Raw genomic sequence first — 13,206 nt, forward strand, 5'->3', positions numbered from 1 at the left:
CAGTACCATCGAGCGCCACCTGGTCCATTTCCTCCATCGCTCTTCAGAGATTCCCACAGGAGGTCGGTCGTGTTTATGCTTTCGCACTGAAGAAGGTGGATTCTTTGCCCAGCTAGGCCTATCAAAATATATGCGTGCGCGGTGTGTGCTCTTTCGGACATGTCGCAGTTTCATAAGCAATGTTAATGCCCCCGCAGAAATTTCCACATTTCTTGAGTGCTCTTTCCGCAGTTTGTTGCATGATGGGATCCTATCGATCAGTACAATGAGCGGTAATCCAATTTCATCAAGCATGTTTCACAGATTGACCACACGAAGAAGGAGGTGCACGGCGAGCCGTATCTCCCACTATATTCCAGTGGTGTTAGAGTTATTTGATAGGACGTGTATATACCGTGGACTTGCCTCACCCTGGAAGGGTGCAAGTAGTCACCACCAGTCCACGATGTCAGCTGTGGAACAGCTTGTACGCACGAATGGTCGGATTGCCACCATAAGACAGTTGACAACCTTTTAACATCGAGAATGCCCATAAAATACCTTCTGCACCATCCAGAATTGTTTTGCCGTTTAATATCCGTTGGTAACTTCTTCTGTACTTCTGAATCAGTTAACTTTACTACAGAAACCATTTTTAACATTTAGTGGATGTAATACTGTATTTATTTGTGAACGTTTATAATTGATTGTAATTATAATGTTAATATTGCTAAATTGCTGGGTAATAGAAAGGGAACTTTATTTAAACGTATCGGTAGCAACGATGAAATGGCAGTACCTGAGCCGTTGTTTGTCTTTGGGTATGGAGTGTGTTCGTCGCGCTGCGAGCACAGAGGTAGACGAGATGCTTGAGTCACTAACCTGCAACAGATGTGGCGCAAAAAGAATACATCAAGGATGTGGACCCTATGTTTAATTTATATTTCTTAAGTACTTGTTGAAACTTTTGAATAAAATATAGGGATGAAATTTATGAATTATGGATTTTCATAGAAATAAACACGATTAAGCTTACAAATGCTTTATTGCTTAATTTTTACGTAAAGTCTGCAAAATAATCATTTTAACAGCTCTTAACGTTAAATATGTTTTAAAATATAAAAAACCATACATTCTCATCAATAATTTGGATTTTTTGTTAAGTAATTACGAGATTGCACCAGCCGATTCACGTCCTCAAATGGTTTATTACGCAGTGAAAACGGTCCCTCTGGCTGCTTCCCTGCATATATTTCGAGGTTTAAGATATAGAAATTATTTTGGGTCGAGCAAGGCAAATATTTTTATTACAATGAAATAAACACCCTTAGCTGCTTACAGGCGTTGACATACGTCAACGGGGACAGATTAAAATGTGTGCCCCGACCGGGACTCGAACCCGGGATCTCCTGCGTACATGGCAGACATGTCAGAAAGAACAGATACCATCTTAGTATATATATAGTTAAGGCTCACCGGCCACTTGACCATCTTCTTCTTCTGTGCGAATGCAGAAACAGTGCCCGAACTCTTACGGGAATCGGCAACGCGCGTCGAGTAATGAGTATAATTGGCGGGGGCACTACGAATGTAGTGCGGAACAATACGTTGAGAATGTGGGTTTCGCGGGAGGCGCGCCAGAGATAAATCCCTGCAGTCACCCTATCCTCTGTGTCCTCGGTGTCTCAGATGGATAGAGCATCTGCCATGTAAGCAGGAGATCCCGGGTTCGAGTCCCGGTCGGGGCACACATTTTGATCTGTCCCCGTTGACGTATGTCAACGCCTGTAAGCAGCTACGGGTGTTCATTTCATTGTAATTTCATTGTAACGTGCTGCTTGGTCACTGATGGTATCTGTTCTTTCGGACATGGCCGAGAGAACAGATACCATCTTAGTAAATAAATAAATATTTCTATGCCATACTTGGCCAGTTTTGATGGAATGTACTGTCTACATCTGCACTTGCCTGTGAATGCAAGCAGCATTTCATCTATGGTTGTATATTCTCCCAGTACATAGTCTTTCTTGCAGTTTTCAACGAATATTTCAAATATCTGACGTATTGTTACTAAGTTGTCCAGCTGTTTTCTTTATTCATGTGTGGATTTATCGTCAAAACGAAGATAGCTTTGAATAAAGTGAAGACGTTGCTGTGTCATTGTCAGCGGAAATACTACAACGTCTGTTCCGTCTGAAGCCCATAGGTCAATGGTGTTCTGCCTCCCAGATCGGTAAAATCCAGCAATGTACAACAAGCCTATATAAGCCTTCAGCTCGTTGGTACTCATTTCCTTCAGAAAACAATGATTTGAAAGGACTTCACAAGCTGATTTCATTTATGAAAGTTGCAAGTTTGTGTATTTCGAGATAATACTAAGCATATCGTCATTGCAAAACAGACTCCAGCATTAAAACACTGTCTTCGCTAATCTTGTCACTAAACTCACGCCAGGTACCTGCCTGATGATATTTTGAGAACAGGTCCGAACTTGTTGTTGAGGTGGACTTTTGCATCTCTTGCATCCCTATTTAGCAAACTAAAATGAACTGCGTACTTGATTTTCCGATCGCTCGAATAATTCTTGTAACGCAGCATTGTGGGCAGTATTTTGTAGCTCATTTAGTGGTATATTACGTCGTTTGCCGCAGCCTTCACTTGCATCTTACTCTGTACCATTACTTCCACTGCGCTCACTTACACGATCTTCATTTTCAGTGCCTTCTGTTGTAAAGTCGTTTCCACTGTCTTATAATTCCACCATCCAAGTGCGTGTACTCTCAGCCTCCCTTCCTTCGTTGCCCATTTTGACTAAAAACACGAAACATTCATGAAAAAAAACTAAATTGAAAAGTGGCACAGAAATACTACTTCGTGGTTGTAGATGGGTCAAACAAACCCTCCTTTCCCGTACGGCAGCCGACTGAGTGCGTTCACGCATTAGGCAGGGGAGTTCAATAATGACAGCAACTTAGAAAGAATTTCTACAATGTGGAACTGCGCAAGAACGAACTGCCAACAATGCAAAATGAGCCGGGTGAAATTGACTCTACGACATCATCGCCGGGTTAAAGAATGCAGAAGTGTTTCTTGGGTGCTCCCTCAGACGTAGTGAGCAGCTATGATGTGATTGAACCAGTGTAGGCGCGAGTATTGAGAGGACGGTTGGAGTGGACCGGCAGAGAAAGCTGCAGTTCTAATTATTGCTTGTCTCATAATTTTCCGTGGCTCTGGAAACTACTCATTGTTCTCAACTAGCAGCAGCGGCAATAGCGGCAGTTCAGCACTGTCGTCGGCTAAAGTCTCCGTCATCCACATAGCTACAGCATTGTAAGACTTAACCGACGGATTAGTACTAACATTGTACAGGCATTATCCAATAGCATTTCTTCCACAAGTGTTAATAATTTTCTTGTACAATAACCTGCAACAATTGAAAGCTTTAGGGCACTTACGTTGTCATTGTCCTCAGACATTATTACGAAGCAGAGTCCTTTTTCTTTCCATGCAGTCACCGCCAGTTTACTGCCAGTTTTGTTTGTCCTTTAATGACCAGTTTCAATCTAAATTTTGCTGCCTCAGCAACTCTTCATTCTTGAATTGCGTAACAGAGGCTTAACGAATTTGTAATTTTGAATATTAACTTCACGCACTTCAAGTAACTTAAAATTTCACTTTCAAAACTAATAACTAAAGATAAACCACAAATTAATAGTGCGCTGTTTCATTTATTTTTTGTTTATCTTAGCGAGTGGCTTCTGCTGGCTTCGGAAGTACTTTATTGCTCTTATGTTAAAAGTGAATTCAGCTACTCACTTGTTTAAGGTAAATTCAATTCAGTCTTTCGATAATTAAAAGTAAACTTGCTTAGCCGAGTGGTAACGTGCCTGTCTGCCATGCAGCAGCCCCAGGTTCGATTGTCAGCCGGATTGGAGATTTACTCCACTTGTGGACTGGGTGTTGTGTTGTTCTCATCATCATTTCATCTTCATCACCGTCACGCAAGTCGCCCATTGTGGCGTCCGACTGAAATAAGACTTCCACTCGGCAGCAGAACTTCCCCGAATGTGTCCTCCCGGCCAACAGTGCCACACGATCATCTTTTTAAAAAGTAAACTGCAACTGCTTCCCCTGTTCCAAATTTTGAATTTCGTTATCCTGAGGTTACTAAAAGCTACTTTTTTTTTTTTTTTTTTTTTTTTTTTTTTTTTTTTTTTGTAACAAGCTTTCAGTTCAAAGCCAGTCATTTATTTAACATGTAACTTCATTTAACTTTGCATTAAAAATTTAGTATTTCAGATTAAATAACTGCAAACTCAATGCTTTCAGATCTATCTAATTTTTCGTGAAGTGTTGTGTTGTGGAAATGCTAGACAACCTTATGTTGCTACTCCAGTAATTATTTCCTTTATTTTATTCGCCATTGCCTTTGTTAAGATTCTTGATATTCATTGTCCTTGTGGGCTGGCGTCGGTATAATTAGCCCTTATCTTTGCTAATCATTACTTTTTGTATTATCAGTATTTTTGTATTAAATATATTACAAACTACCTTTTTGCCCCTGTGTGGTTCGTGAGCGATTGCTATGTACTCCACTCATTTCCAAATCGTTACCAGTATTTAGATTAGGTCTAGAATAGATTCTTCCTTCACAAAGCTCTATTGTACGTTTTACTCCTACTAATCGGTATTTTCTTCTTCGGTAACGACAGCTATATTCACTGTAAAATTTCATTAGCCATACGCGAACACTGTCAATTATATCGCAATCCAGTAGGCTGATTAGGAAAGGGGAGGTTACACGTGGTGACGCCCGTGACAGGACAGTATCAATCTGGTATGGTTCTTGACACGAATTCTGCATCAAGCAGATTCGTAGCGAAGTAAACCCTTTCGTTATGAAGAAAGCTGCTCACGCATGGCAATAGTAAGTGGTGGGAATAAAGCACAATATTTCTAAATTTGCATTAATCAGTAATACACGCAACATGGGGAACATAAAGGAAACTGATAATTTGATTGGACCTAATGGGGAGCATTCTGTAGAACAAAGAGAAACGTTGGCAGCGGAACCCATTGTTTAGGAATAGGCGACTGGCATCACAGACGTTACCGCTGAAACACAGGAACTGAGGAAAATTAAATTCCTGGCATTGGCAGACGTTACGGAATTCGGAACAGAAGTCAAAACCGAATGTATTGACGGTGGATACGAGGAAAACATCAATAGAGAACCAGAGGTAGAGTCAAAACCAGTAATATCTCGAAATATAAACGATTTGTTGGGCATGTTGATCACTACAATTATTGCTGAGCCCGGATCAATTACTGCTCAGTTCAAATCAATTAACAGTCAAATTGACGCACAGTAAACTAAAGTGGATCATCAGGACTAAACAATAAGGTTTGTTGAGAATAATATTGGAGCTGCTAGTACAAAAGAAGATGAAATCAAGAAATAAACCATTTTAATGAATACCAAAATCGGTTATGTTAAAGAGCAAATGACAGAGATACAATCAAAATTGGGACTCATAAATAGTCGTTTTGAGGCAGAAGAAGAAAGGATCGAACAGAAACTGGACAGACCATTGATCCCATTATTGAATATAAAAGTAACTGAATAGGCAGAATTAGAGCGAAAGTAACGATAATAGAAAGGTTACGAATTTGCAAACCTTAGTACCAGTCGTAGACACTAGAGTGAGGAGACAGTTGACTACATGTGATGAGTAAATGAGAGAAGTGGAAACATTAGCGACGAGTACTTAGCAAGTGGTCGTCGCTAACGTTTCCACTTCCCTATTTTACACAAGGAGCCTAACTGAAATGTAGGTCAGACGAAAAGCTGCGCTATGCATCATGCCTCGCACATATTACTGAAATATTAGAGAAGGAGGAGCGTTTCGATCCCCTCAAATAGCAGGGTGGATTGCACACTACCGTCTTCAATTAAAATTGCGAAAGGATACGCCTGAATGGTGGACACGAGAGAAAAAAATTAACGCTGTAATCGATGTGCTAGCAGGCAAGGCTAAGCGATGGGGCTTTGAACTTTCAAGAATCTAAGAACGTTTTCTTGAAAGAATATTGGTCAACGCAGAAGCATGAGAGTATACGACGCGATTTCGAAGAGTCAAAATCCTACGACGCCAACTCGCGTTGCTCGATGAAGGAATTTTGCGAAAATTGATTGCGCAAATTAGAATATTTGCGTGATCGACGTACTGAATCGAATATTGTCACTGAGTTGTGGAAGAAGCGTCCAGATGATTCCAAGTGGTACATACGCAGAAGTTACAGAACTATTACTGTTTTCTTAGAAAAGGTCGAAGACGAAGACAACTGACCGAATAACCGCAAGAATGTTAAGAGTCGTGTTGTAGCAACAATGACAACAACAGCAACAACCATAATAACTGTAGTAATAGTGGTATCCTAACCATGGTAATAATAACTCACACCACTACAATAATAGAAGTCATAGTGGGAACAATAACAGTAGAAATGTCAGAGGCCAGTGAATATAATTCGTGGTTCTCAGCAGAATGATAGTAAGCAGGAGCAAAATCAACAACTGCTGCAGGTGAATGGAAAAGTGCCTGTCATACTGAATCAGGGAAACCATTATGCTCGCGGGTTTTAGGCCTGTCGGGCGTGGGATGTCCTTGGTGTTGCAGAAGAAAGTCTAGGCAATATCGCTATGACGAATCCGACTGGATAAATCGGCGATGGGAGGAAGTGCAAGAAGACAGAGCGAGTAAAGCATCCACGGTAACAATAACTGAATTTGAAACGGCAGTCGACAGAGTGATCATTGTCCATAAAAACGATGAAAATAGAGTACTGGTCATTAAGGAGGAGGCAGCCGCTGTTAAAGCAACAATCGTACCCTCTTTTGGTAAAAATAATTTTTGTATTGAAAATATCTCGGGGTACCCTTTCCCACTGCGTGGTTCATGAGCGATGAAACTATATTCAACCCATTTTAAAATTACTATTAGTATTTAGATTACGTTTAGAACTGATTCTTCCCTCAGAAGGGACTGTTGTACAGTTTATTCCAACTAATCGGTATTAACTTCCATCAATAACAATAGCCTTACTCACTGTAAAATCTCATGAGGCATATGCAATCATGGTCAATTATATTGCAATCCAGCAGGTTGATCAGGAAAGGGGAGATTATAAACTGTTGATAAACAAAAGAACTGCCCATTACATAATCCACGAGAAGCTTCGTTATGGCCAAATTTGTGCACAATGAGGGCCAAAGCGTCCCTCAGAGAATCAGTAGGTGACAAGAATTGGTGTTTCCCTAACCCATCTGTTGCGATACATGGAGCAAGAAACATATTTCATTGCTCAGGATGTGGCGTGCGACAGAATGTGGTGTCACCACGTCAACCGTGCCCCCATGTGGAGGCAACCAGCTGCATTCGTTCAATGTCCACTCTGGCTTTAAGGCCTGAAGAGTGATACTCAGTTGCTTTTTGAATGAAAATGGAACTGCACTCATCGACTGCCTACCACAGAAAGCAATGTTAAAGCTGAGCAGTACAGCACCACTTTGCTGAGGCACAAACAGGCCATCAAGAACAAGCCCAGGATGAAATCTCGAATGGGGTAATGGTCCTCCAGGACAATGCTGACCGACATGTGAACTATAGTACCCTTGAGATGCTTCAAAAACGTCGATGGAAGGTCTTGGAATATCCACCTTACAGTCCCAATACATCCCCCCTTTAAAATCTGTGAAAACTCGGAGGTTCACCTGCGACAAAGAAATGTAGAACACCATAGAAATTTGCACCAGTCAGGATCGCAGGAGTTTCAACACTGTTGTGTACATAGTTCCGCGTAGTCATTGCGTATACAAGTTTCACACTAGAGCGTACCCCCTAAGCACAACAGCGCAGGCGCACCTCTCGTCCATCTCCGCACTACGAGATGGCGCTGCCTTAGAGATGGACCAAATTCTGCTTCCGCTGATCCGCGTATTAATATGTAACGCAGCCAATGAGATTGCTGCTAATGTAGAACCCTTTCTCCTCGTGGATAACACTCATGCAGTGATACCTGAACGCGTGAGGTATTATAACAAGTGTACAGACCACCGATTAGTCAGTCTACATTTGCCTGCACCAGTCTGTACCAGTCTGCATTAGTCTGTACCCGTCTATAGTCAAGTTTCAGTCTGCACCTAAGAAGATTATCATATTCCTGTACATAGCCATGAAGATAAATTATAGAAACTTTGTCAAGTATCAGAGATATGTGAGAATAAGATTAACGGACCAAGACCAAAGGAACTTCAGATTGTCAATTGTAAATAGCATCCTGAATCAAGTTACGTAATGTTTATGCTTGTTACTATTTTAATAAGTGTGTGTGAAAATTAATCAAGTTCCGTTTAACGTTGGTCACCGTCAATCTGCTACTCTAAGCGTGCAAGTGGCATTTCTATCGTCTGACCTAAAGGCAGAAGATAAACACGCCACGATAACACCACGAGACATATTGCTGACACTCGCCTACTTCGTTAGAGCGACAAGTCAAATGATCTGATGGTGTGTGTACCGAAGGTCTTGCAGTACGCACACCACAAACACTCAAGCCACCCACTCCCTTCCTATATGCTGGGTCACTGGTAGTTGCATATAGTTTTAGCATTCTACATGAACTGTAATTATAATAGCGTTATTAGAATTTCTTTACATATAATTATAATCTTCACTTGGACACAACTTGTACTGCACACGCAACAAAGTGGAACGACAAAAACTGTCGTACTCATAAACACGTGCACAACAGAGAGTGTGCGGTTGTATACGTGGAGTAGCAGAGCATGGGAAATTGTAGTGGGCGCAGTTCTTACACTCTTACTTTGTAGGCTCGTTTCTGAGTTATCCACAGAATAGGCGGTAATTAAATAAAGCTCAATGGTCACTGCAGGGTTGTACTTTTGCACTGCGGTTTGCTGCCGCATTCCAGTATAATATGTAAGCATCAGCACCGGCGCGCGCTCCGGTCGTTGTGGACTGTACGGTTTATACGGTTTCTGGGAGGAATTTCGGCGGAATGCACGTGGGGGCTGCTTAGCGTCACTCGCAATTTATGCGGGCGTTTGGGACTGGGAATGTAATTTCACAGCCGCCAGGCACGCGGGCAATTAGTTAGGCGGCCGTGTGAGTGCTCGGCCGGGCCGCCGGCAAGCATTCCCTGCCCTGCCCCGCACCGCGTGCTGTGCGCTGCGCTGCGGCAGGTGCCACGCAAAATGGCGCCGGCCAGCGGGGTGCAGCCAGTGGGGGGTGGTGCAGCCGGGCCGCGACAGCTGGAACTGCGGGCGGCCGAAGGAGGGAACGTGTTTAGGCGGGCGGTTAAGCAAGTGGCGAAGGAAAGTGGTCGTGAGTGGGTAGATGCTTCAAGTACAGGGTGGTCGTATTCGATTATCTGGCAAGTGCTTTCTCAGGGGTCTGCCGCTCGTAATTATATACACTGATATGATCGAAGTCATGGCATAGTGATATGCACATATACAGATGGTGGTACCATCACATATACAAGTTATAAAAGGGCAGTGAATTGGCAAAACTGTCATTTGTACTTAGATGATTCATGTGACAAAGTTTCATATATGATAATGACCGCACAACAGAAACTAACAGAAATTCAAGGCGAAATGGTAGTTGGAGCTAGGTGCATGGGATATGGTATTTCGGACACCCTTAGGGAATGTAATATTCCGAGAACCACAATGTCAAGAGCCTGCCGAAATATCGAATTCCTGGCATTATCTCGCACCATAGACAACACAGTGGCCAATGGCCTTCTCTTAACGACGGAGACCAACGGCGTTGGTGTCGTCTCCTCAGTGCTGACAGACAAGCAACGTCACATGGGATACACAGTGGCTCGTGGCCTTCAAGTAACGACGAATAGCAGCAGCGTTTGCATAGAGTTTTCAATGCTAGCAAACAAACACTACGATGTCAATTAACTGCAGAGATCAATGTGGGACGTATAAAAACAAATCTGTTAGACTAGTGTGGCGAAATTGGTGTTAATGGGCTATGGCAGCAATGACTGATGCAAACACAACATCGCCTGCAGAGCCCCTCATGGGCTCATGATCTAATTGTTTGGGCCCTAGTCGACTGCAAAATTGTGGCCAGGTCAGATGAGTCCCAACTTGATAGTAAGGTTCAAGTATGGTGCTGACACATGAAGCCATCGACCCAAGTTGTCAATAAGGCACTGTGCAAGCTGACGGTGATTCCATAATGGTGAACCTATCATTCATGGGAATGGTAATTTTCGGCTACTTGGAGATTATTTCCATCCATTCATGTCATCAAACAAGGATGGAATATTTATGGCTTTTTGGTTCAGTGAACAGTATAGACACTTCCAGCGAATGATTTGGCTATTCAGATCGCCCAACGTGAATCCTATTGGATTTTTATTGGATATGATCGAGATAGTTTGTGCACAAAATACTGAGCTGGCAAAACTCTAGCAATTTTTTTTTTATGCTGCATGCCCTGAATTCCTCTCCTGAACCAACCTCTTCATCTCAAGAGTGCCACTTGCAAACTACGTCCTCAATTATGTGTCTTTCTCTACAGTTTTTGTTTTTCTCTCTACAACTCCCTCTAGTGCCGTGGAAGTCGTTCGGTGGTGTCTCTTTTACTAGTCAGTGTTTCCCACATATTCCTCCCCTTTCCGGTTCTGCACAGTATCTTCTCATTCCTTATCTTATCAGTCAATCAAATTTTCAACTTTCGCCTGTGGCACCACTTCTCAAATGCTTCGATTCTCTTCGGTTTTCCCACCATCCAATTCCACAACTATACAGGTCTGTGGTCCAAACATACATTATCAGAAATATTTTCCTCAATTTCTCTTGTCCAGGAATGCTCCTTACTCCAGTGCTAGTCTACTTTAGATGTCCTCCAGGCCCCGTACACCGTTGGTTATTTTGCTGCCAAGGTAGCAGAATTCCTCAACATCATCTGCTTCATGACCATCAATCCTGACGTTAAGTATCTCGCTTTTTTCATTTCTACTACTTCTCACTACTGTCGTCTTTCTCCGATTTACTCTCTATACATTAGACAATTCATTCCATTCAGCAGATCATGCAATTCTCCTTCACTTTCACTTAGGATAGCAATGTTATCAGCGAATCGTCTTATTGATATCCTTTAACCCTAAATTTTAATCCCACTCCTGAATCATTCTTTTATTTCCATCCATGCTGCTTCGATATACAGACTGAACAGTAGTGGCAGAAGTCTAAATTCCTTTCTTACACCCTTTTTAATCCGAGGACTTCTTTTATGGTCCCAGAATTTTCATTCTGGAAACACCCCCCAGGCTGTGGCTAAGCCATGTCTCCGCAATATCCTTTCTTTCAGGAGTGCTAGTTCTGCAAGGTTCGCAGGAGAGCTTCTGTAAAGTTTGGAAGGTAGGAGACGAGGTACTGGCAGAAGTAATGCTGTGAGTACCGGGCGTGAGTCGTGCTTCGGTAGCTCAGTTGGTAGAGCACTTGCCCGCGAAAGGCAAAGGTCCCGAGTTCGAGTCTCGGTCGGGCGCACAGTTTTAATCTGCCAGGAAGTTTCTTTTATGGTCGTCCACTCTTATTATTCCTTCTTGGCTCTTCAACATGTCGTAAATTACCCGTCTCCCCCTACAGCTTAACCCTTTTTTTCTCAGAATTTCGAACATCTTGCTCTATTTTACATTGTCGAACGCTTTTTACAATTCGACAAACCATATGTACATGTCTTCAGTATTCAGAGTATTCGTTAGTACTAGCTGAAATTTCTTACAGAAGTCTCTCATTCCTTTTCACAGTCCCATTTTCTTCCGTAACGATTCCTTCTAATCCTCCCCTTAACTGCATTTCAGTCCCACATGACTATTAGATTTTCATCTCCCTCTATGTATTGTATTACCCTTTTATTATCCTCATTTACTTTCTCAATCTCTATACCTCCAGCTTGCGACGTCAGCAGCTATACCTGAACTATCGTTGTTGGTGTTGGGTTGCTGTCGATTCTGATACGAACACACCTGTTACTGAACTGTTCACAGGAATATATTGTCTACCCGGCCTTCCTATTCACAACCGATCCTACTCCCGTTACGCCAATTTCTGCTCATGCCGATATTACTCTACACTCATCAGACCAGAAATCCTTAAATTTTTTTCATTTCACTTCACTGACTTCTAACACATAAAGATTGTGCCTTTGCATTTAACGTATTAAATTTTCTAGTTTCTCTGCCATCTGAGGTTTCTGACCCCATGCCCCGACTCGTAGAACGTTATCCTTTCATTGATTATTAAATCTTCATTGTTACCTCCCCCATCCCAGACCCCACCAGGTGATTGGAATGGGGGGTCTATTCCGGAATGTTTTGAGAATGTCGAGATCACCGTGACACTTTTTTCCAATGTTTCTTAAATGTAGTGTTTCTTAAATGCAGTGATTTCCACTGCCTCGCATGGTCATACCATTGATTATTGTGATTCTTCCGTCTTTAGGAGCAGTTCCCCACCCCAAGGAGAAGAAAGTGCCCTGAACTTCTCTCCTCTTTGACGAGGCCGTTGGCAGAATGAGGGTCACTTGCTACGCCAGAAGTTTTCGGCCGCCAATGCTGATTATTAATCAAAATTTAGGCGGTGGTGGGTTTCCTAGTTGAAACCAAGAACTTTTTTGATTAGTAAAGACGCTACCCTTAGACCACGAGTACCTGAGATAAGTTTAGTCGATTTAATTCTGTCAGTACTGGAGTCTAATTATTTCGAGTGGCAACTACACTGAAGTCCTAAAGAAACTGGAACAGGCATGCGAATTCAAATCCAGAGTTATGTAAACAGACAGAATACGGCGCTACGGTCGGCAACGCCTATATGAGACAACAAGTGTCTGACGCAGTGGTTACATCGGCTACTGCTGCTAAAGATTTAAGTGAATTTCGACGTGGTGTAATAGTCGGCGCACGAGCGATGGGACACAGTACTCCGATGTAGCGATGAAGTGGGGGTTTTCCTGTGCGACCATTTCACGAGTGTACCGCGAATGTTAGGAATCCGGTGAATCATCAAAACATCAAATCTCTGACATCGCTGTGGCCGGAAAGAAGGTCCTGCAGGAAGGGTACCAACGACGACTGAAGAGAATCGTTTAACGTGACGGAAGTGCAACTCTTCTGCAG

At 42.5% G+C, this 13,206-nt stretch overlaps 1 non-coding gene across 1 annotated transcript; it reads left to right on the forward strand.

Moving 5' to 3' along the window:
- Positions 1 to 11,503: 11,503 nt before the first annotated feature.
- Positions 11,504 to 11,578, forward strand: Trnas-cga. Its single transcript has one exon. It is a non-coding gene; the product is annotated as a tRNA-Ser (tRNA).
- The last annotated feature ends 1,628 nt before the right edge of the window (positions 11,579 to 13,206 follow it).

Source organism: Schistocerca americana, chromosome 4 (assembly GCF_021461395.2).
Source record: "Schistocerca americana isolate TAMUIC-IGC-003095 chromosome 4, iqSchAmer2.1, whole genome shotgun sequence".
NCBI classification, from domain to species: domain Eukaryota; kingdom Metazoa; phylum Arthropoda; class Insecta; order Orthoptera; family Acrididae; genus Schistocerca; species Schistocerca americana.